The following is a 25,939-nucleotide window of genomic DNA, read 5'->3' as shown; positions in this document are numbered from 1 at the left end:
AAACGTTAAAAAAATTTTTTAAGGAAAAAAGTGGCCATTAAGAAATTTTTTTATTATTTTACTATTATTATTTTGTTATTTTCATCTTACTGCTGTTTTAAACTATGCAGCTTTGACATCATCTAAACAGTTTCAAAACAAAGCTATAAGAAGATACACATTCTGCAAAAATAACGTTAATGGCAGGTTGTCTTTATAAATGTCATTTCTTTCTGTCTCAGGTAGTTTCTTTTTGATGTCGCTTAAATGATTGTTTTACTCTTTTAGTAACATACATGGAAACAAGGTCAATTTTTTTTTTTTTTTTTGGTCAGTCAGGTGTGTTTAGCAGTCTTAGGTTTTGGATCCCTGCTCTTACCAGAACATAAATATAGCCCCAGGGATAGATACTCAAATTGATATGTTTGCATAGCTCCCTTTAGTGATCTGAGGCATACAGAATACACATGCAAGGTTTCCCTGTGATCCACTCACCCCTTCATGACCCTTGCTCAACAGTGTGCAAGAAAGAGCTGGCTGCCAGGAGGGCCCAGCAATTAAGCCCCAGAGCGCATTTTGTCGAGAAGGGTAAAAGGAGGTGTGGAAGTCAGGCTCTTGGTAATTTGCGACCTTCCTCCAAGACCTTAGTACTCAGGAGGCAGACAAAGCATCATCCTCTCGCTCTTCTCTTAGCTTTGCAGGCACTGAGGGTAAGAACCTAGTAAGAACTGCCTTTTTATCTCAAGAAGATTAGCTAGAGTGGATCCAGAGAAGTCAGAGGTCAGAAGGATCAGACAGGGCCCTGGAATGCCTCCCTCTGTTACAGGAGCTACCAGGCATGTTGTGAGCCAGCCAGTGTTGGCTGTGTTTGTTCCTCATGTTGGCAGGATCTGAGGAGGGCAAATGGGGCAGAGTCGGATGAGGCAAACAAAAGGCTTATGTCACCATTGTGGCCTGTTACTGATTGGTGCAAAAGAGCTATTGAAAACACCACCGTGATGTGCAAGAAAAAACAAACAAACAAACAAAAGCCCAGCAAATAGGCTTGTATTGGTTTTCCACGCACAGACATCTGAAGAGAATTAATTAGTACTCCTCATTTTCACACACTTTAAGTGCTCAAACTGAACTTTGTTTAACCCATAGAAGTCCAGCTTAGTTCCCAAGCACATTTGATCATTTGAATTGTATATACAGATTAGAGCATTTGTTTCCCACTCCTGTGAACATTAAAATAAAGAAAAAGGGGAGAGGGAGAGGGAGAGGGAGAGAGAGAGAGAAAGAGAAAGAGAGAAAGAGAGAGAGAGGTGGATGGAGAGGGGAAGAAAGGCATTCTTGGAACCAATTAAAATCGTTAATGTTAATTTACTCTGGACAGGTCTCAGGTCGGGGGAGAGTGGAAGATAGAAGGAAACAAGAGGAAAAGCAGAGGCCATAAGTTAGATTGTCATTTTTCAATCAGCGTAAAACACAGTATTCGAACGCTAAAATGTGCTATCATGTGACACCACAGTCAAAGTCTTTGTGGAGCTCTCCTTACAGCCATGAAATGTTAATGTATAGAGAAAAGTAATGTAGAAAAAGGAAGGTGCTACCCCAAACCCATCTTCCTTATAAAAACATCACTTCTAGGGAAGTCTACATGACAACCAATATATAAACATCCGGAGGCAGGGGGTTAAATGAACACTTCTTATTCTAGTCCAAATACATGGCATCCTGCAGTCATCTAAAAGTGTACATTGATGAAAATTTTGCAACACAGAAAGGATATTTCCTCTTTAGAAGGAAGCATATTCTTTATTTTTAGACGCCCAGGCTGCAGAACTGGTTTATGATCAGGGTTTGGAAAAGCTCATCAGGAGACGGTCTCATCAAGGTACTACGCCTCGGTCTGGCACAAAGCAGTGTCAAGGCTATATCCTAAGATTAATAAGATTCTCCCAGAATTGCAGGACTGAAAACTGGAGAGACCACATTAATTGGGTGTACCCTATCCATGAGGCATGACATCCTAACAGCTCTTCAAGTTTGGGGGATCCATCTTGGATGTCAGGGGAGGACCGAGAGCACATGCTGAGCAGAGCAGAGGGGGACTTTCAGGGGTTCGTGTCGAATACCTGCCATGCGAGAGCACAGCCCCGCACAGGGTGTGGGATTCTTTCAGGGATTTTAAACAATGTGCAAGACTTCCTAAATGCCCAATTTACTACTGAAGAACGATTTGGCTTCTGGAAGTAATTTAGTTGGTAAATAGGGGATGATCCTCGGGATATAGGTAGTCTATAATTTGGGGCTAGACTCCATGGCCCAACATAGCAATTCCTCCGTAGTTTATAATTTTTGCTTCCAGTCTTGAACTGGATAGAGTACAAATGTAAGAAAGCAAATGACTGCTTTTTCTTTCTAACCGTCTAAATACTTCATCTGGATTTGGGTAACTTTTTGAATTTTCATTGTTTTAGGAAAGATACTATTAATCTTAAGTTATTTTTTCTTCTGTATGTCACTCATCAGATTGGCACAAAGAATTTCCATATTTTTCATGTCATTCTATAAATTTATCATATGTGTGCATGTATATGCATTCACATGAATTATTTATATTTGTTTATTAGTCACTGATTGTTGTAATATAATATTTGCACTTTAAAAAGAAACTTTCTATGTGGGCAGTATCATATTAAGTCTGAAGTTATATACCCTCCATGAACAATGTTTCAATTTTTGCTAAAGAGAATATGGAAAAAAGTCAAGTGAATCTTCAGTAGGTACAATAGTATTGTACTTATGAACACAAAAAGACTTCATAAAATCAACACTGGCTCAGAGGGCAGAAGGTTGTGTTAATACTATTCAAATTCTTATGTAACTTACTGAAAACTTTTTATCATGATGTTAAGTACCCATACAGTTGTAAAGCATCAAATCCTTAGAAAATGCTAAATTACAGAATAATAATAACCCACAAAAAATTATGTATTATTTGAGGTTTGGAACTGAAATGAAATGTAAAATTTTTAACAACCACCTACAAATTTTCAAAGCTGCCACACAATTGTAAAGTGAGATGAACTGTCTGAAAAGAAATAAAAAATTAAAGACAAAACTAAGGCAGGTATGTTCTCCAAGAAAACAATTAAAGGTAAAACTGGTATTTTATATACAAAAACTGACCTCTTATTTTCGGTACAGCATAAATGGCTTGTGGAATATAGTGACTGTCGCTCTCCTGCACCACACACACACACAAACACACACACACACACACACACACACACACACACACACACACATTTCCTCCAGAAATGCATGGGGCTGTGAAGATTTTTCTTAATTGATGTGAAGAAGCTAAAACAACTAGAATCCACAGCCTGTCTCCATTTATGTATAAACCTTACATTTGGTGAAGTTAGCAGTTTTGTTGATCACGTCATCAGCATAATGAAACAGTTGGTTTATTGAGCACTTCAAGTAATGGAGCCATCATTAACTGTAGCAGGGAGGGTATATATAGATTACAGATTCCATTACTATTTATGTTTGAGAACAACAAGTTTTTGTAAGTTATAGTTCTCGTGGTAAATGTTACACCAAGTATAGTCTTAAAAATATTAATATGGCATAGTATAATGGTATCGAAGGGAAACACAGAATTTCATCAAAGTAATGCTTTTTATTTCAAGAATTCTGTCTCACCAAGATAACTTCTACAAGTCTTTAATGAAGGAAGCTTAGCATTTCCCTTGATAATTATCCATAGAGTCTAACAATAACTCTGTCCAAGAGCTTTTGTTACATGTAATAAAAGAGTTACTCAAATTTTTACCAGTTTTGCCCAGAAGAGAAAGCATTGATTCCCATTCTTCAAATGCCTTAAAAGGCCTTCAGGTAAATATTTCTCTTCTGACAAGTGTGAGGATAGTCTATGAACTTGATCTGGTGTTCACACAGGGATTCAATTCAAATGGGTTATGTTAGGTTATCGCAGTGGGGAAGGGAGGAGAATCCCACATAAATTACAAATCATGATCAAATTAGTCACATGTAACATGAAACAATTTGCCAGATGAATAATGGACTGCCATCAGTATAGTTGTCTGGGTTATATAATTATATCAGTGTAAATAGAATTAAAACCAAGTATCTCTGTATTACTCCCCACTAACAGGGGAGCATTTACAGGTATAGGACGTGGTTCCAAAGGCATTAAGATGTGATTTTATCCAGAGTTCCCAGGGACACCTGAGTGTTGCCAGGGCTTCATGTCTTCTCTGATGGGATACCTAAGTGGTACAAATGGAAGCAAAATTAAAATGCCATTCAATTATTAACTACACTAAAGCACAAAACCTAGATGTTCGGTAAACTGAACTGAGCAGGTGGGTGGCTTAAATTAGACCCAAGTAAAATCTGTTCTTCCCCAGGAATGAATCGTACCACCAGATGGCCACAAGAAACTAAGGCAAGCACTGCTCACATGTGAAGAAAAAAGGAGGACAAAAGTAGATATCTGTTGGCTTTCTTGTCTAGCCAGCTTTATGGAGTAGGAAACCAATGAGACACGCTTAGTTAATAAGTAAATGTGGCCAATCAAGCATTCTCTAACTCTGAGCCAATGAGGTTAGTAATCCATCTACTTGTCGGAGAACAGAGAAAGTAGTGGATAGAGGGGCAGGAACCTTACCTCATCCCTTGAAGAACCATGGAGTGTTGGAGAATTCAGGTCCATTCTCTGTCACTAACTGTATGACACTCTGCAAAGACAGATGAAAGGGCCAGCCCCCCTGCGGGAGACCCAGGCACAGCCCAAATGTTACATGTCTTTTCTGCAACAGCTAAAGGCAGTAACAGGAAACTCCAGACAAGGACCCCCAGCCATCTCAGGAGACTCCCCAACAATGAAACACCAGGGCAGTGATCTAGAGTTGGAATTCTTTGCTCTGTGTGTAGAAGTTCTACTAAATATAACAACTTCAACAGCATTTCCTGGTGCCATCTGCTAGATTGCATGTTCTTTGAAAGGAGGTTTTATTCCCTTTTTTTCACATTTTTTCCAGCTTTATTAAGGTATAACGGACACAATTACAAGATATTTAAAGTGCGCACTGAGATGATTTGATGTACGTGTACTTTGTGGAAGGATTTCCTCCTTCTAGGAATTATCTATCACTTCCTATATTTATCTCTCTTTTTAATTATTTTTTTGAGAGGAGAACATTTAAGTTCTATTCTTTTAGCACATTTCAAGTCTACAATACAATGTTATCAACTCTAGTTACTTAAGGTTTACTCTGCGTCTTCAGCAACTGCCTGATTGCAGCTTTCAGTAAACAATCAGTAGTTGTTGAATGATTGTGTCGTGCATGCGATCTTCATAATACCTCATTTCTACTTTCTTCTCCACGCGTCTGAACCTCTACCTCCTACCTCACATTTCTTGTTTTCATAATACTAAATTGCTTGCCGTTATTGAGAAATGCTATGCTGTATCCTTTGATATGGTTTCTTCTGATCTAGATCTACCTGGATAACCTTTTATGCTCCCCTTCCTTCTGAGCCTGGATGATTTATTAGACCTTAACTCTGGCATCCTCCTTCCAGGAAACCCTCCTGAAAATCTAGGCTATGCTAAATCTGCCTGCACTGAGCTCCATTACACTCTGGGTTCCCTCTGTAGTAATGCCTTCAATGTTATATTGAAATGATCTGGTGTGGGGCGACTCCACAGCCCCCCTCCCCCCACTCACACACCTATGTTCACATTCCTTTAGGGGAAGACCCATATTTTATTCCACATTGAATCCCATCTCCAGGTAAGGTGACTAACAAATCAATGCTTCTTGGATGAACCTATTTTTAAACTTTATCCTTCAAATAACAGAGATTTCAAGGGTATTAAACATTAAAGTGACATGGTCAATTCTGTGCTTTTAAATAACCACTTAGCAGCTTTATGGAGGTTGGATTGTAATAGAGCCTACTAAAGCCTAATAAGAAGATGAGACTCTACTATCAAGCAAGCAAGAGATGCTGAACGAGGGCAGTGGCCAGTCTTTTTAAGAATCAGTAGGGGGTGGGGGAAATCAGGAGAAGCTGGTAAAATGGCACAAACTTTCAGCTCTAGGATGAATATGTTAGATCTGAGGATCTAATATATCACCTGATTACTACAGTTGGTACCACTGCATTGTACAGTTGAAATTCACTAAGACACCAGAGCTTCAATATTCTCACCAAAACCAAAAGGGCATGGGATAAATATGTGGGGTGACGAAGGCATTAAATAACTCATGGGGGGGTTATCCTTTCACAATGGTCTATCAGATCATCACACTGTCGTTTAAAACGTCTTACAATTTTGTTTGTTAATTGTGTCTCATTAAAGCTGAAAAAAAAGATCAGTAAGACAGGAAGGCCAAGCTGAAATGGTTCTAACAGGGAAGCTGAACCCAAATCAGAGAGGAATCTTAAGATGGCAAAGTTTTCTGATTTGATGAACTGAGTGGGCAGTAGAACCATCTACAAAAAGCAAAATGATGTATGATGAGGCCATTCGTGTGGTGCAATTCAGTATGCATAAACTTTGAGTTCTGTCAACCTCCCCTCTAAGTGAAAGAATGTTCTAGTTTGTTCGTTCCTATTCCTGCATTAGCTAATGTTGATTTTACTTATTTGTGCGTTCTGGAATACTTACCAATAGTATGAAATGAGAATTTAAGTATTTTTTATTTTTTCTACCTGTATTCCTTTAGTCTTTCATATTCATTCTGTGTAATTTGGAAAGCAACCAATATAGGAGAGAATATTTTTTTATATATTTTACTGTCTTAAAAGATACTATGCTCTCTTAGTAATCAATTTTGCACATTTACTTCAATTGTGGGTATGGATTTATAAATTTTATGAACCCTTATCTCAATATCTACATAATTCCACATAATTTTTAATTGCTTCAGATGCCATCATTTAATTGAGCTTCATTCCATGACTAGATAATGGTTATTGAGAAAATCAGAATAAAAAACAAATATAAAATTCAAAACATTATGCTAATGTAATATGTTTTTTCCTGTGCAGAAACTTGGATATACACCAAAGGGGAAAAAAATCTAATAAAACATTTTATTTAAAGTGGAAGAAAAACTCTTAAATATTATCAGGATGATTGAAATTCTGGTCCATATTAGACCTATTCTATTTACCATTAGAATCAAATTTTGAAAGGGGTAGTTTATGAATATGAAATTCCAAGCTATAATCCATGAAGATTTCCTGAGTCTGCTGATATTTGGAAATATAGTAATGAATAAGAGCATAGGACTTGAATTCAGAAATGCTTGCTCAAATATTTCCATTCTGGGGGCACCTGGTTAAGCATCCAACTCTTGATTTTGGCTCAGGTCATGATCTCACAGTTCATGAGTTCAAGCCCCATGTTAGGCTCTGTGCTGATAGCAAGGAGCCTGCTTGGGATTTTCTCTCTCTCTCTCTCTCTCTCTCTCTCTCCCTCTCTCTCCCTCTCTCTCTCTCTCTCAAAATAAACAAACATTAAAAAAAAATTTCTTTCTGACAAGTTTCTTAACCTTTCTGAGCTTCATTTTCTCCAACTGTAAAATGAGAAGAAAAGTTGAATTAGTTAAGACTTCATAGGATGAGGGTTTTAGAAATGGAATTCAGATTAGTGTTAGGTGCAAAAAAGGAATTTACGATCATGAGTTATGGAAAAGTGCTAAAGATGGTAAGTGCTAACTTACTCAAATGGCATCCATGTGCTCAAACAATAGCTCTCCCTCTGTTTCTTTACACCATTCATGACTATTTTCCCTAGGTTAGCTTCATTTCTGGTCAGTAGCCAGGTCTTATGAACATGGTTACAAAGTGGCTAGCTCATTTTTTTTTTTTTTGGTACTATGAGCTATAACATCCCATAAAATTCCAGAACTGTCAGAGAAAAATATAGCAACTTTCCTACTCTTAAATTCCTAGAAACAATTAGTCATGCTTTGATCATGTGACCAGCCTGAGCTAATTGTGGTTTCCAGGGAGGAGGACTTTGTCCAGGTCTTGGGTCCAAAGGGTCCAGCCTTTGGTCCAGGAAAGCAAGATCAATTCCACCCGATCACAGGGTTCCAGCAGAATTACTGCAGAATAAGGAAGGGATGCTCTCTCAAGGAGGGGATAATTGGAAAAAAAACCCACTTTCCATTATAATACATAAGGTAAATTAGATGATATAAAGAGAAATAAAAGACATAAGAAAACTCAATAGATGTGGGTTTTTATTAATTATTGGAATAAAATGTTAATATAATCATGGACTAGCCTTAGTTTCTGCCCACAGACAAGAAGTCTATTTATTCCTGACCAATTCTTGGGCCTTTATTTTACAGGTTAAAGATAAAGCTGAAAGATGTATTGTTGGAGAATTAAGGAGAAGAAATAGGGCTCATGTATTATACAGATATTTATTGAGTTCCTATGTTGTGTGAGACAGTTCTAGGTCCTGGTGAAACTAAACACATGAGGCCCCACTCTTGTGTACTTGTGCAAACAAAATCATTTCATACATGATCAAAAGTTCCTAGAAAAGTAATACAGAATAATGATGTTAAAAATTACCTGGGAATGAATTATATTAGATTGGGTGATCTGAAGAGGCCTTGGCAAAAAGGAGATAAAACAATGATGTGAAACAGTCAGTACCTATTAGCTGGAATGTAGTGGATGAGAGGCAGAAAAATTGAGGTGAAGGTGGAGAGAGAATAGGGTGCGTGTAGGTTATGATGAAGGATTTCAACTTTATTCATTTGAATCTAAGGGAAATTGAAGCCCCTGGAAGATGTTGAATAGGAACAAAATGTGATCTGCTTCAGGTTGCTAAGAAATCATGCTTTTGTTTTTTTAATGATTACTTATGGCAAATTTTTGCATCCCATGCTGTGATGAAAGTGACATGGAATATGAAGATCACAGTAGAGGTTAAAAGAAAAATGGATCAATACCAGGTATATTTTGGAGATAAAGTTGACAAAACTCAGCATGGGGTTAGATATGGAAACTGAAGCTAATTGAAGTGTCAACATTAGTTTCTAGGTTTTAGTCTTGAGCAACTGGGTGGATGGAAAGGTAAGAGCAGAAATAAATTAGGTGATAAAACCAACAAGAGTTTTCTTTGGGCTCTGCTAAATTTGGGTTCCCTGTTAGAGAAGGAGGTGGTGATGTCAAATAGGTGATCACATGATTCTGGAGACGTTGGGCTGAAAATATAGATGCGAAAGTCATGAACATATAGACGGTATTAAAACCTTAATATCAGATGAGATTTCCTAGGGGAGAGGTTTGGATCCTGATATGTACAGGGCATAGTACCAAACTCTGAGATCCACATATTAAGGTGCTGAGCACAGAAGGAAAAGACAATGTAGACACTGAAATACATAGGTATCAGTGAAGTAAGAAAAAGAAAGCCATGAAATTGTGATGTTTTGGAGAACTTTTTAAAGAAAGGAGTGATGAATGATGTCACATATTTCTGAGAGAGAAAATTCAGCAGTGTTAGAGAATTGACCATTGGCTTGCATATCATGAAAGTCACTGGTGACCTGAACAAGAGTAGTTTCGGCAGATTGGTGGCAATGGAAGCCCAAATGGAGTGGGTTGTGAAGACAGTGTGGATGGAGACGAGGGGAACTAGGACAGTAGTTGTAGGGAGATACGGGTCTGTATGCCCAGAGAAGGGTTTTCTTAAGCCAGGAAATACTAAAGCAAGTGGATGGTAATAATCCAGAAGAGAATGTAACACTGAAATGCAAAACACAAAACAAAACAAAGACAGGGAGAATTATTTGCAGGATAAAATCCTCAAAGTGGAAAAAGATGAGATTGAGGACACTGGTGAAGGACCTGCCTTTGATGGGAGCTGGAGTCCTTCATCCACTATCTCCTTCATCCACTATCACAGGAGAGAAGGGAAGGTGGGACATGTGGATAAAGAGAGAAATGTTTCGACGGATTTAATGGTGGGGAAAAAAGTTGCCTTCCGAGAACTTCTGTTTTCCAACTAATATGTGAAAATGTCATTCACTGAAATCTTAATGAAGGGATATTAGAGGTAGCAGAGAAAGGAAAAGTCATAAAACTGCTCTTTCAAAGAGTGAACAAGGAGGCTGTACGAGGGAAGGTGCTGGGATTAGGGGCAGGTGGACTGTCAGGTGGCATCACGGTCATGGATCCAGACAGAGCTCAGGAAGTCAGTGTAAGATAGTTGGGTTTAAACCAAGTCTGGGATTTTGCTGGTAAAAACAATGTTGCCAAGGAGTAACAAGGAAGTCAAGGCTGTTTTCAAGGGATTAATTAGATTTATAGTCAATGTAAATTAAAACATGAAAGGAGAAAAGGTAGACACGGTGAGGATTATGGATGATTTACAAAGTGGAGTCAATGAAAACCGAAAACTGTTGGCATAAAAGGAAATAGTAGGTTCTGAAGAACTAAGGAGGAGAAGATTAGAGTCGATGTGGGCTGGATTTGGTGAGTTTGGAGAGAGGAAGAAAAGTCTACGTGACAGCGCTATGTATGAGATTGGGGAAAACGATGATAAATAAGGATTTTAGGAGGGCTTGTCTATTATGAGGAAGGAAAGGAAATCTTCCTTGACATTCTTTTTGAGGCACCTCTTCAAAGATTTACGACTGCTTTACAGGTGTGTTTTGGAGTGGGATTGGCTTTTCTTTGAACATGACCCTGCTCTGAGAGTATGTCTGTCTGAACTACACAGAGGATTCTCACTCTTTATAATTGTCAGATCTTCGTCCTATCTCCATAGCAGCGCAGGTGATCTTTTAGAAGAGAGGTCAGCAAACTATTCTGTACATGAAGTTTTACTGGAACACAGCCATATTCATTCATTTATGTGTCACCCATGGCTACTTTCACACCACAGCTGCAGAACTGAGCAGTGACAGTGGTGCCCACGTGAGAGAGTCCACTAAACCTGAAATATCTACTGTCTAGTTCTCACAGAAAATATGAGCCTATCTCTGAGAATAGATATGCATAGATCAAATCATGTGGCTCCCTCCAGTGACTTCAAATAAAACCCAAATTCGTTGGCCCAGCTGTCTCTCCATACTCACCTCCCTCCTCCAACTCTCCCTCCCAGCCATAGTTGGAACTATGGAACTATGAATCTACAGTTCCAGAGCTGCCTTCTGTGCCTCAACTACAAGTGCCTTTCTGCCACTGTGCCTCTGCCATAACTGGTTTCTGGGGCCAAGAACTCTCCCATCCTAGATCCTGGTGTGGCTGTCTCTTCTCACCATTCAAACTTCAACCTCTATGTCCCCTCCCAACAGAGAGAGATCTCTGGCACTGCATGTGATACTTTCCTTCAGAGTACTTACAACTATTGCATACTTATTTGTTTGTTTGTATATTTTCTGCTTCTCTCCATGAGAATGTAGGTTCTGTTAGGATGGGGCCCACGTTTGTTGTGTTTTTTCACTGCTTGTAAGCCCCCATAGAACCTAGAGCCTGGCACAGAGGAGGTGGTCATCAATACTGGTTAAATGAAAGAAAGCAAGAATAAAAATAATAAAGTGCTAAGCACTTCAGAATACAGTAGTATGTATCTTTTTTTCATAATACTGCTTCATCTTCTAAGGAGTTTGTCCTGACTGCCTTAACTTGGGGCTTCATATATTGTACACAGGCTTTGGAACCACCCTGAATTATAGCTCTGCCCATTCCCAGATGTCTGATCTTTGATAAAGTACTGAACCTATTTCAGTCTCTCCATTTGGAAAATATAAATAATATAGTAGCAATCCCAGAGCACTGTGAGAATTAAACAAATTTATGCATCCTAAGGACTTCAAAGTAAACCCTTTAACTAAGGGCTTATAGTGACCCCTGAACAAGTAAGTGATGGCTGTTTTCATCACTTTCTTCTCTTTCTTCTCCTTCTCCTTTTCCTTCTTCTCCTTCTCTTTCTCCCTCTTCTCCTCCCCCTCCCCATCCTCCTCTCCCTTTTCCTCCTCCCTTCCCCCTCCTTCCCCTCTCCTTTTCCTACTCCCTTCCCCCTCCCCCTCCTCCATCTTCTTTCTTTCTTTCTTTCTTTCTTTCTTTCTTTCTTTCTTTCTTTCATTCATTCATTCTTTTTCCCCTCCTCCTCCTCCTCCACCTCCTCCATCATCATCATCATCATCATCATCATCATCATCATCATCATCAATATCCCCAGACCGACCAACTACTGCCAGAAAGTCATTGTCAAATAAGAATGTGGAAGCGTCTTCCATGTCAAACTTCACATCATAAGGCTAAAGTGGGGTTTGCTCCGAGAAGGCACAGTGGTGCGTGATGATGATTTTCAGTCTTACCTGAGTGCTAAGAAGGGTAACTTCAGCAGGATTCGGACATGCCATTTTACTTACTTTGATCTTAAGTTCTTCATTTGTAAAATAGATTATTTCTGAGGTTTTTCCAGTTTTCAAAGTTTATGATTCTTTTGTAACCAGAAATCCCCAATGTAACACAAACAGAGGAAAAGACTAAAAATTAATTTCTTACATAATTTTCGACAATTTCTAACTTTTTAAAAGGTGTAAGACATGACACAGTTTTTATTTTCATCCCAATTTATATTATCAACATTTTTGAGTGTCACAAATTTTTTTTCCTGTAAACGAAGTGCAATCCTCCTCTATTTCATGAATTGGGAAAAGGATGTTAAATTACTTTTCCAAGGTTGTTATAAAATTTATTTAAGAAGACCTGGGATTTAAAAAAAAAGGCTGCTTATTCCAAGTTTCTTGTCAGTTCCCTGAGTTAGCTTTCATTCTCTCTGGCACCCACAGAACAGTTAACTTGGGAACACGCTCCTTTCAAAAAGTGTAATCCTGGATGAAATAACAATACATGACTCTGAAGAGGTTTCAAAGTACCAAGTATACTTTCTGGATTATAAACTCCTGGAAGAATTTACTTCATATAGACCACAAAATATATTCAAGTTAGCTAATAAAGAGCCAAAAGTTTTTTTTTTTCACACCAGGAATTAAGTATCAAGGGGGAATTATAAAATGTAACCGTTGCAGAAACCTCTTACTTTGCATTCAATGGCTGTGGCTCCTTCCTGTGCAATTCATCATGTAGATAACGGCTTAAAGGGCTGTAAACACTTGTCCTAAGATAACTATTCTAGATTTTTTGGTTTTATTTTCCCATTTAGATTTCAATTAGCATGAAGAGAACAGACATTTGAAAACAGCTAGCAAGAGATCATATTCGTATGCCATAAATCACATATATAAAACTAGCATTTATCAAACATATTTGTGCTGTTAAAAGAAACTGCATCTAAAGAACAAAAAACTTAACTTTTGTCAGTTTCTTTTCAATTGCTAAAGAAAGGACTAAGAATAACAGATTAGATACAAATAGAGATGTAGGTAGCCGATAGATGAATTTGCCTCACAGCATGACTATGTGATCATGATGATAATGTGGATTATTTTTATGAGCTTTACTCTCTTTTAATGAATATGAAAATATTAATCTTACAAATCCAGTGAGGTGTATTAGTACCATTTCCTGGATCTTGGTAATTTTTGTCCCTTTGAAACTTGGAGGAGGAGTGGAGAAAATAGTAAATCCTCCTTGAAATGTACATATCACTCATGTGCCTGAGATGCCAATAGTCTTAAGGCCCAGGTAACTTATAGGAGTGTCATACTTGGTGTGACAACTGTCCACCTGAATGGAATCTCTATATCATTTATTTTTTTGGAAAATCAAATGAAATCAATTTAAAACAAAACAAAACAAAAACTACACTTTCCAATCTTGCAGCCATAATGTATCAAAGGGACATTTTCTTAGAAGAAAAGAAAAATCAATAGGCATATATTCTGCAGTATGTGAATCACAAAGCCCTATATTTCCACAGTTTAACACCATCTCTCAATGTCCTACAATGGGTGTTTGTCATTGTCACAGTCAGGAGGCTCTTCAAATAGAGACATATTCCAGAATCCTCCAGGAGATAGATTTCTTTTTTTTTTTTTAATTTTTTTTCAACGTTTTTTTATTTATTTTTGGGACAGAGAGAGGCAGAGCATGAACGGGGGAGGGGCAAAGAGAGAGGGAGACACAGAATCGGAAACAGGCTCCAGGCTCCGAGCCATCAGCCCAGAGCCTGACGCGGGGCTCGAACTCACGGACCGCGAGATCGTGACCTGGCTGAAGTCGGACGCTTAACCGACTGCGCCACCCAGGCGCCCCGTCCAGGAGATAGATTTCAATAGCACTTTGAGCAATTTATGCAACCAGTTTCCCCACTTAGCTGGGAAAGAAGCCATCAACAGAGGGTTGCTAAAGGGGCTTCTGGGTCTTTGGTGGCCTAATTGACTTTCACTTTGCCCTACTGGAGAGTAAATCATGTCCTCACAAATGTCCTTACCTGTTTTCATTCCTCTCTCCTCTCTTCTTTGTCTGTTCTTTTCCTCCCTATCTTTGTAGTTCCCTTGCTTCTTACACTCACTCCTCGACCTCCCCAACCCACCTTTCTTGTTTGCAGTAGAAGATAAGAGGATATGATTTAGAAGTGGAAAATATGAATAGGCAGACATACCACTCAGATACTTTTCTTTTCTCCAACTTCTGACTGGATCATCTCTTTGAGGGTGTAATACATTCAGCAGAAGTTGTATGGTGATGCACAGCGTTAATAGGAACATTTTTGCTCCAATCAAGTTCCTATCACGGTTTGGGGAATTTGTAAAATAAGGCTTATCTCCTGTTTGTTACTTTCCTAGAGAAAATCCACAGTTTACCTAACATGGTAAGATGAGAACTAAAACCACCAAATTATAGCTTTTGTATATAAGCTCTGTGAGCTAATACATGAAGGCAAAAATTTGAGTTAGGCTCCATATTGGAATATAAAAATCCAAGGGAAGAGAGATCACAAGACAATACATTAGGAGCATAGGAAGAATATATTTTATTTGATAAATTTTACTTTCTGTTTTTGTATATGTTTAATGCACTTATTACACATGGAGGAATAAAATGTATAAATATATGTATAAATTGACATTGTGCAATTGAAGCTTTGGAAGACCACAGAATAAGAGTGGTCTTCTGAACCTACAAGTTATTTTTAGCCATATTAAATAAATCCTCTGATAATTTTCTCTTTTTAAGACTTTTGAACAGTAAATGGCAATTTGGGGTAAGCTTAGGCTCTTTACAGTCTTGTTATCATTAATACTTGTCCTTAATCAGTCTCCCTTCCAAAGCTATAGCTAGATCCCTACGTGTGATCATTGGTCATAGTGAGGTTAATAATAACTGAGCCCAAATGGCATTTTCATTTGTTTTAATCTAAGTTTATATCATTCTTCTCAGAGCTGGTTACCCCTCTGAGTGGCCACAACCTACTTGTCCTCACTACCTGAATTTCTGAATAATACTCATCTGGGAATCCAGGGATGATGACCCTCTCAAGGTATGAAGCAAGAACTGTATGGGGAAAATAGACTATAAAGCATAAGGGTCTGTTTTACCTTTGTGTCAACAGGAAGACTGATATATATTTTTGTCTTAATTTCTTAATAAGATGAAAGATTTGGATTTTCAAAATTCTCTTCATATAAAGAATTACCACTGATTTCAAAACAATTTCTGCAATCACCATTATAATTCTTGGTAGAGCAGACAAAAAAATCTTAGCACAATAAATGCAATACCAAAGGGCAGTATTAGGAGAGAATATTACATATAACTAATACCAGGAAAATAGAAATTGTCAGCCAATGATGGGCAAGTTGAAAATATTAGTTTCACACCACCACTTACTAGCTATGAGACCTGGGGTGAACTTCTTTTTTTTTGTTTTTAATTTATTTTTTAACGTCTTATTTATTTTTGAGACAGAGAGAGACAGAGCATGAACGGGGGAGGGGCAGAGAGAGAGGGAGACACAGAATCGGAAGCAGGCTCCAGGCTCTGAGCCATCTGTCCAGAGCCCGATGCGGGGCTCAAACTCACGGACCGCGAGATCGTGACCTGAGCTGAAGTCGGACGCTTAACCGACTGAGCCACCCAGGCGCCCCTGGGGTGAACTTCTTAACCACATTTTTCTCATTTGAAAAACTTGGATAATTATTACCTATTAGCAGTAGGTGGATAAAAGCCTAAAATATATGTCACAATCGATAAAGTGTCGCTGCATTATTATTATGTTGGCAATGTAGGATTTGACCAAAATGACAAGTCTTTATCTAGCTTGTTTGATTGGAGTGTAGATATATATTCCAGTGTAGGCCCAGTTTTAACTCAAATATTTCACATACTCTACTTGGGCAGAAAGTGTCCATTGATACTAATATCAGAAGAATTTTTGGTGCGTACAGAAATAGTTTCCATGGAATCTGCCAAGTCTAGGGGAGATAGAGGTATATGAACTTGAATATCTCATATCCCCTGACCAGCTAAAGGTATGAAGGCTATGCAGCCTCACATGACAAGGGTAACTGAGAAGGAATGCTTAAGAGATGACCAAATTTAAGCCAATTCAGGATGTGCACCAGAATGTGCTGTTTTGTCACAATGATTGTGGGCTTCAGAATTAGACCTAAGTGTGAATACCAGCTTACCCACCTGGAATGCCAGGAAAGTACTCATGTCAACAGGCCCCACACCATTTCAAAGCGATAATGGGAAGACCCCAGGAGATGATATCATTGAAGAAGGCTTAACACCTTCTTCAGTGCTGTTTAACAGTGGTTAGTTTTTCCTTCTTTCCTGTAGAAATGTTTGGGAACTACCGTGCAAGTTCATAAATAACACACTTCAGAAGAGTGAGGTGAAAATACAGATTGTGAAAATAAGCAAGTGTGCCTGGGGGATATGCCCATTTAGCAAAAAAACTCCTCGATAATTAGGGAGGAAATTAAAATTCCATATTTAGCTCACAGACATTAAAGAAAGATAAAGGTAGTATTGAGCAACCCTCAAAATGTGTCGTCTTTTCCTCATTTCCTACTCAAACTAATTGCCAAGGACAACAGAGCCATTTTGTTAATTCACACTAATGATGAGGAGCCTCACTGTAAATTACCAAATATCCTAGATTAGTTACTAAATAAGTAAGTCCCATAAAAAATAAAACACAGCAGTGCTGAGATAGAGAAGGCAATATGTTCATTCTGTAATTGCGGCTGAATGTTAATTATTTTGGGTAATACTTTATTCCACATATGTGAATGTTCTTCAGTACATTTGAGGTAATATCAGTTGGTCTCACCATTTCCATATCTAACTGGGATCATTATCTAAATACTGAACAAGTCAACTAAGAAATTTGGATAATGAGTGATTCAATTCACATATGCCACATTCATATTCTAAAATGGTTTTCATTATAGTTTTATTTTTCTTGTAAGTTTTGATTATTCCTTGAACACTAGAGTGCCACAATTACCAGTGGGTAAGGCCACGTGAGTTCAACAAGCTACAAAGCAGCCATGACATTATTAATTGGTTCTTGTAGACTGTGTTTTCAATCAATAATGGTTACAATAGCTGAGGCAGTCATGCGCTAATCTGCTGTGTCTATTAAAATGGCTGCAGTGAGTAGTTTAGCTGTCCTCAGATTGTTCAGGTTTATGTGAAAAGACATTTACTCTCCAGCAGTCCAAGGGTGGTTCAGAGAGGGTAGTCGGAAATGGAAGTCAAGTGTGTGCAAGAGAGCAAACCATTATTCTAGAACTCAGAGCACTCTAACACACCTAACGAGGTTATAATAGAAACACTTCATCCGTGTCTGATCCACTAACATGAACTTATTTGATAACAAATAACTTGTTCTTGAAGAGAGGGTCCAAAAGTTAACTTATATCTCACAGTACAACTAAATAAGAAAAGACTTACAAATCTCCCTCCATAAATCCCCATGATTTCATGTTCCCTTTGGTCATATTGAGGAAAAGACAGAGCAGAAAAGATTTGCTCTTCTAATAGGCTACATAAACAGAAAGCCTATCAAATATATCAAGGAGATAGGTATGACAGAAAAAGTAATAGTTGCAGAAAATTATAGGGGTATAAGGAAAAGAGAAGTAGATTTAATAAAATCTTCTAATTGAAAAAATTATTACCTAGTCTTGTATAGCACATGAAATATGCTGTTCCTGTTATAAGGTTCCTGTTTTAAGGTCATCTGGTTTTGAAGAAAGTAAAACTTGACCTTCTGAGGGTATATATACTACTAGAGAGTGAAGGTAAGCAGATACTATCCATTTCTGAACACCTTATGTAGTTATTTCCCACTTCAAGATAAAATGGGCAGTTCCAAGGAGAGAAATGCATAACATCTGAAACTATGGGGCCTGGAAAGCTTTGGTAGCCCTCCATAGGCCCTTTGTATTTCACAGACAAGATAACATGCCATAACTAGTTGGCATTGACCACAAGAGCTGAAAAGGGGTGGACTGCTCTTGCTTTTTCCTACATGAACAACTTCCTATTGCAGTGACTTGTCTATATTGGGTACTGGAAAAGCGTCAGATATTGTTCTTACTTTTTGTAGAAGGACCTTGATCCTACCCTCTGCCCTATTGATTTATTTTTAATGTATGGACCTCTTTCAAAATTGCATCACAAATTATCTTTACTTTTGGTTCTTGGCTCCGATTACAACCCTGAAGTTTATGCTCTCCAATTCTTATTAAGAATAGAGCTAGGGGGCGCCTGGGTGGCTCAGGCAGTTAAGTGTCTGACTTCGGCTCAGGTGATGATCTTACGGTTCATGGGTTCCAGCCCCATGTCAGGCTCTGTGCTGACAGCTCGGAGCCTGGAGCCTGTTTCAGATTCTGTGTCTCCCTGTCTCTCTGCCCCTCCCCCACTCATGCTCTGTCTCTCTCTTACAAGAATAAATAAACATTAAAAAATTTTAAAAAAATATATACAGCCTTAATTCATCCATACATCTGGATGTTCTAATTTTATTCTAAGGTCAAGCCTGACCATCAGAATCATGTGTTTAGACTCTTTTTGTAGCCTCTCATAAAAGCACTCATAAAGCTTCAGTATTCTGTCATTGACAAATATTGAGAGATGGTAGCTGTTGAGAGTGGACCTGTGGATCATTATTTATTCAGTGTAGTGATAATGTTAAAGACATAACCTAGTCTATTACCAGAGATCACCTTAAAAAGAAGAGATATTTCTTACTGGTCCTTTTAGCTTCTGGCTCCCAAATGAAGAAACGCTATGATTCTCCTAAGCAATTAAAGTTTATTTATGATCTGAACAGTGTGTTACATGTAAACCATGTCCCTCTTTGCTTTGACTCTCCATTAACTTAGAGACAGGATCTTGGCTTCTAGCAATTGTGTATCCACCAGCTAATACAAATATATACATTTTGATGTATTTATTTTATTCCCAACTGTATTAGTTAGCTATTGCTGCATAACAAATTACCTACAATGTTAGCGTTTAAAAGCAACAAACATTTCTTTTCTCACAATTTCTGTGGATACAGCTTTGCTGGGTGCCTCTGCCCCAGGACCTCATAGTTTGTGATCAGACTTTGGCCTGGGCTGTATTCTCATCTGAAAGCTTGTCAAAAGGAAGATCTTCTTCCAAACTCACTCACATGATTGCTGACAGGATTCAGCGCATCACAGTTTGTTGGATTGTATTCCATAGTTGCTGGATTGTGTTCTATAGTTTCTGACTGTTGGTCAGAGCCCCCCCCCCCCCCGCCTTAGTACCTTGCCAAAGGGCCCTTTTCATAGGATGGCTCACTGCATGGCAGTTTGAGCAAGCAACTGAGAAAGCAATAGAGAGGGAATAGAATGTAAGTCAATGTCTTTTTGTAACCTGATCTTGGAAGTGATGTCCCATCACTGCTGGGGTATTCTGTTCATTTGATGGAGGTCACTAGGTCTAGTTTATATTCTAGGGAAGAGAACTGTACAAAAGCATGAATACCAAAAGGTGAGGGATTTGGGACCATTTTAGAAGCTATCTTTTTACTTTCTTATACATAGTTCACCTTTGCCTAAGTCTTCAGTTACTTTTATTCTTTGTGTTACACATACTTCCATTACTTTACTTAAAATGCATACATATTATATGATAACATATGGTGTGTATTTTATCAATGTATATTATATGAGATTGTACACCCTTTGTCATTCACTTTAACAACCACAATAATTAGTTTATTAATCTGTCTGCTATGGGTATAGATCTGTTTTGAGGACTAGGAATACAATAATTTACCAAAAAAAAGAAGAAAAAAGTCTTGCCTTTAAGAGCAGTTATGGGGATCCAGCTTAGTATACAATATTCTAACCAAAGAACATTTTTTTAAAGATAATTCCTCTTAGGGTAAACCCAATCTTGTCTTGGTATATTCTCTTTCCAAATATATATTGGATTTTATTTTCTAGTTTTTAAAATCTCTATTATTTTTAGGATTTTTACATATATTTTAAAGAGTAAAATTGATGTGTAGTATCCTCTTACATGCCTTATTTGGCTTTTGATATAAGGATTATACTTCTCTTGTGGACTAAGTTAGATATTCCCTCTTTACTGACCATTAGAAAGAGTTTGTTAGGGGCGCCTGGGTGGCGCAGTCGGTTGGGCGTCCGACTTCAGCCAGGTCACGATCTCACGGTCCGTGAGTTCGAGCCCCGCGTCGGGCTCTGGGCTGATGGCTCGGAGCCTGGAGCCTGTTTCCGATTCTGGGTCTCCCTCTCTCTCTGCCCCTCCCCCGTTCATGCTCTGTCTCTCTCTGTCCCAAAAATAAATAAACGTTGAAAAAAAAAATTAAAAAAAAAAAGTTTGTTAAATTAAAAAAAAAAAGGATAGCCTGCATTTTGAACATTTGGTAAAATTCATCTGTAAAACTCCTGGCTCTGCTGTTTTATTTCAGTATTTTTATTTTTATTTAGCTGTTTTATTTGAAGATTTACAGACTAACTTCTCTAATATCTACAGATTACTTGAGCTTTTAACCCTCTTGAAATCATGTCTGCATGTATATATATTCTCCCTTACATTTTTTCTGTTTCATCTCAGATTCCAAAATTATAGGAACGTAGTTATTGGTAGTGTTCTCATTATCTTTTTAGTTTCTATTTGTAGTGTGGGCCCCTTTTCATTCATAATATTATGTATTTGTATCTTCTTTTGATGAAAATTGTCAGATTCATCTATTTTGTGGGATTTTTATTTTCATGTATTCCAATTCTGGAATTCTTGGATCCCTCATCTGATTTCCGTGTCTCCACAATTCTAGTCTCTGGGCTGTGAATTCCAGGGCCCTGCAAGGCTCCAAATCTCACTTTCTCCCTGGGTTTTGATTCCCTGATTAGTTTTGAATGAGATACTCCCTGCTATTATAGTATGGTTCCCTACATAGAATATACCAACCTCTCTTTATATGAGGAGAAGATTTGGATATCACGTGATTTAAAATGGGGGAATCTTGGGGTTCCTGGGTGGCTCAGTTAGCTAAGTGTCCAGCTCTTGGTTTGGGCTCAGGTCATAGTCTCACAGTTTGTGAGGTCGAGTCATTTGTTGGTCTCCAAGCTGACAGTGTGGAGCCTGCTCAGGATTTTCTCTCTCTCTCGCTCTCACTCTCACTTTCTCTCTGTCCCTCCCTTTCCCCCACCCTCAATAAATAAATATTTAGAAAAAATAAAGTAGCTGAATCTTTAGTGTATCCTGGTTATGGTTTCTTAAGCCAATTCTGTCTCAGCCAGAAAATCTACTCTCAGAATGGAACGAAGCACGTCTCTGTGTCCTGGGAGGTATTCCCCATCTCTTCTTGATTCCTCTGCACCTTGGGCCCTAACCCTGCCTCTGGTGCTTTAGATTCTGGGTGGTACCATCCCCTGTACCTAGTAGTGGTCAGACGTTCGGTGCGTCTCCCTTGCCTTTATCCACTTAGCCAGTATCCAGGCCTGGCCATCCCTGACATTGTCCACCTTAAAAATAATCCACCTTATTTGCTTTTCTGCCCTTAACTATTTGGGTCTTCAAGAGAAAGGGAAAATGTCTAGCCACTGCAAATGGATGCCTGGAAAGAGTTCTTCTGACCAAAAATAAAAACCTGAGGCTGAAGCTTAGGGATTGATTATACTTTATCCCTTTGTGTCAATTAGCTTTGAAAGATTTAGCAGCTATGATGTCTCCACTTAAAACTCAGTTGAATTTCTATACAAAAAAAAAAGACCTCTTAAACTATCTTTTGAACTTGTATTAAATATTTTTTAAAGTTTATTTATTTATTTTGAGAGAGAGAGAAAGAGGGAGAACAAGTTGGGTAGGGGCAGAGAGAGAGAATCCCAAGCAGGCTCTGCACGGCCAGCACAGAGTCCGATGGGGACTTGAAATCTGGGCTCGAACTCATGAACCGTGAGATCATGGCCTGAGCCAAAATCAAGAGTTGGATGTTTTACTGAGCCACCCAGGTGCCCCTTTATTAAATATATTTTAAACTGATTTTTCTTTCTGCATTATCTACTTTCTGTGTAATCCATAACAATGGCTCTCACTCACATCGAAGAAATACGTGCCTAGTAGTGGATAAGCTGCTCTGGGTCTCTGTTTGCCCAGTATTCACTTACAATTTTCTAATGCCTGCACTTCATCTTGATATGGCTTGGTACCCATGTGGCAACAAAAGTCAGGCTGTTTATTTCCTTGCCCTTGGTGTTATTTTGCCCAATGCTGAAAATGAACCTAAAAATAAAAATTCACTAACAGAAGTGACTATGATGGTTTACTCTGTATTTTTTCCATTTTTCTTATTTTATAAATTGGCAGAGAATCTCATCAGTCAAAGCTTAGGGAAGAAAATTCTCCACTTCTTTTAAACTGTTTAATAAGGGCTGTGTAATTTTTAATCTTATAGATGGGGATCAGTACTATAAGGAATAAGCAGATACTCTCCCTGAAGGAAACTGATATCAAATGAACCTCAAGAGTCATCTTTGGTTTGGTATTAATCATTGCTTAATTATCCCCTTCTTTGGTGCTCTTGGAATTTTTCAGAGACGGGACCACAATGCCAGAAAACATAGAAAGTGTCCTTTGTTCCTTGAATTAAGGGCTCTTCCGCTGTCTGTCTCTCCCGCTCATTTGTTACATCTAACAATCTGGAAGTGAATGTGCTTAATAGGCTTTGTCTGAGAAGAGCTTCATTTCTTTTTTGTGAAGGAAGCTATAGCCTTGGAATTGTCTCCTCATGCACTCCACCTTTTGACAGCACTGAGCCTTTATTTATGAAAGAAGTTTAATTAATGCCCTTGGATAAACTGTTAACCTTTGAAATGGTTTCCTGATGCATGGAGGCCCTTTCTCTTCTGCCAGGAATTGATTTTGGAAATGGCCCTGCCTCCTCGTGACTTATGATTCAGAGAGAGGAAGAGACCATGCAAAGTGCAACAAGGCGGGGATGAGAGCCCCGTGAGGTGTAGTGATGAAGGGTTTGCATCAGTATGTGTAAAATATAGATCATTGAAAATGTGTGGAATCAACTTCAAAGAAAGATGATGGTTTTACAAAGAGACTGTAATATCGTGCCATTGAAACAAACTGTAACACTGAAAATATAAGGCAGTTTTCTGCCTTATAAAGCAAGGTTCTCAAATTTCGAGTAAAATCATAAGAATTTCTTTTTTTAAGAATGGCATAGATGATGGATAGACAGAAAGGGAAAGGAAAGACACAACTTTCAGGCTAGTAAATTTTATTGTATTTTCCTGGCACGTCGCCCAGAGACATTTGTAAAGAAAAAGATGCCAGAGTTATTCTTTAGAGGGTTAACTCATATTAATGTAGTTATTGTTCACTGTGCACACAGATGTTTTTTAATTAAGTGCTATTTTAGGAAAGTAATTTCTCCAAAGCAGAAGCAATATTTGGGGGCAAAGTGTGTGAGAAGTGTTGCAGAAGTTTCCTCGTGTTTGTGGTAATCTAGTCGAATAGTAGCTCCTGGTAAAATTAAATTACTGTGGCCCCGCGTCCATTTCCCTAGTAGTACAGTCAGTGGAGACTTCACAGTTTTGTCATTCCAATTATGCCCTTCAGAAGAATACCATATTGGTTTGTTTGCACAGAAATTACAGAAAATACAATCTGCCACTGAGGAAAATAAATAAAACTATGTTCTCGGTTATGTTATTGCCACTTCAGTTTTAGACCCTCTCTTATAAAACCTATTTGTTTTCTGTACCAGGGATACAGATTGCTTATTAAATTAACAAGGGCCAAGCAATAAAGATCTGAGTAGAATAACAATTCGGACCCCACTGGACCATAAAATAATTCCATTTTTCTCAATCAAATCGTGAGTGTTAAGCTGCCTGTCACCTGATGCTCAACAACACCACCTCACCTTTCCCCTACAGTCCTGGAATTTTCCAATTAGGAGATAGGATTGTGCTTGAGGCTATGTTATCTACACTCTTAGTCTTAGCCAGCATAGTACATTCTGTGGAGCGTGCTGAGAACAGGCTAGAAGTGAAAGAACATTCTTTTGACCAGGCCAGTGCCTCCCAGCCATGTCACTGCTCACTGATCAGGAGCCACAGCAGAGCCCCCCGCTAATCCAGCCCCTCCTCCATGGCAAGGACCACTCTACCTGCTGCTTTCCTGGCACGTGTTCCCGGGGCAGGTGTGTGCAGCTGAGTGCCACCCGAGAGATGTAGGCTGGCCTTGGGTAGGTTGTAGAAGAAGAAAGAAAAGGCAGGATAAGTCATGAGTCATGAGGTCCTCCAAAGTGAGATGAGATAAGGAATGTCCAGGCTCTGAAGTTTTTCTGACTTGGTGACGGGAACCAATTTCCTGGAGGCATCTTCTCGTTTTAGAGTTCCTTCTGCCTTGTATCACCAGTGTTCAGGATCTTGGGATGACAGAGTGTCATACAGTCCAATTTCTGTTTTGCTCATGGGAAAAATTAGGGACCAGTGAGCAAAAGTAATTTTCCCAATGGTGCACAGCTTCTTAGGAAACAGCCCAGTCCCTGCAAGCATCTGATTCTCCAAATTCTTAATCTGAAGTTTTTACTAGTGTGTAAAGGGAAATACAGTTTTGATGTGTAACTGAACTGAAACAGCCAGAAATGTAATCTTATTCTCTGCTTGGTAAGAGATGGTGATAGAAAGCGTTTGCTTCTGTCCAGCTTTTATTAAGCATTGAAAAAGGGTGTCACCATTGCCGTCATCTCTAATAACCCTGCTGCTTCCCTAGAGTTTTTAGGAGAGTGGGAGGGCCGGAGGAATCTAAGTATTTTCTCTTCCCTGAATTCAACAATAAGACCAGGATTAAGTTCTCTATGATCTAAATTCTATTATCATTATTCATTGACCTACCATGAAAAGTATTCATGAAAAGTATTCGAAGAGACAGGAAACATCATGTTCTATCATCTCTGAACATTGTCTAACACTGGACTTCTGGACCAATTTTCATAATCTGTCTTCACCATCATCACTGTGAATTCTCAAGATCCGTGGTTCTTGAACTTCAGAGCACATCAGATTGCTAATCCCCATTGCCAGAGCTTCTGATTCAGTCGTAGGTCTGGAGTAGAGCCCATGAATGTGCATTTGTTTTTTTTATTATTTAAATTCCAGTTAGTTAACATATAGTATAGTATTGGTTTCAGAAGTAGCATTTAGTGGTTCATCACTTACATATAACACCCAGTGCTCATCCCAACAAGTGCCCTCCTTAATGCCCATCACCCATTTAGCCCATCCCCACACATACCTCCTCTCCAGCAACCCTCAGTTTGTTCTCTGTATGAGTCTCTTATGGTTTGCCTCCCTTTCTGTTCTAATTTTATTTTTTCCTTCCCTTTCCCTATGTTCAACTGTTGCGTTTCTTAATTTCCACAGAAGAATGAAATCATATGATATTTGTC

The 25,939-nt window shown here is 38.5% G+C and overlaps 1 long non-coding RNA gene across 3 annotated transcripts in view; it reads right to left on the bottom strand.

Annotated features, from left to right (window-relative positions):
• Positions 1-3,415: 3,415 nt before the first annotated feature.
• The window catches only part of LOC122471063, a 63,272-nt gene continuing 40,748 nt past the window's right edge, over positions 3,416-25,939 (bottom strand). Inside the window, exons 3-4 of one of the 3 annotated variants that reach the window (XR_006294096.1) lie at positions 4,667-4,766; positions 3,416-4,265 (exon numbers count right to left, since the gene is read on the bottom strand). This is a non-coding gene — a long non-coding RNA (uncharacterized LOC122471063). The remainder of the gene's footprint in view (positions 4,266-4,666; positions 4,767-25,939) is intronic. The other 2 variants (XR_006294092.1, XR_006294087.1) reach the window with 2 other exon arrangements.

Source organism: Prionailurus bengalensis, chromosome B1 (assembly GCF_016509475.1).
Source record: "Prionailurus bengalensis isolate Pbe53 chromosome B1, Fcat_Pben_1.1_paternal_pri, whole genome shotgun sequence".
NCBI classification, from domain to species: domain Eukaryota; kingdom Metazoa; phylum Chordata; class Mammalia; order Carnivora; family Felidae; genus Prionailurus; species Prionailurus bengalensis.
The sequence above is the reverse complement of the archived record's forward strand: the minus strand, read 5'-3'. Positions and strand labels throughout refer to the sequence as shown.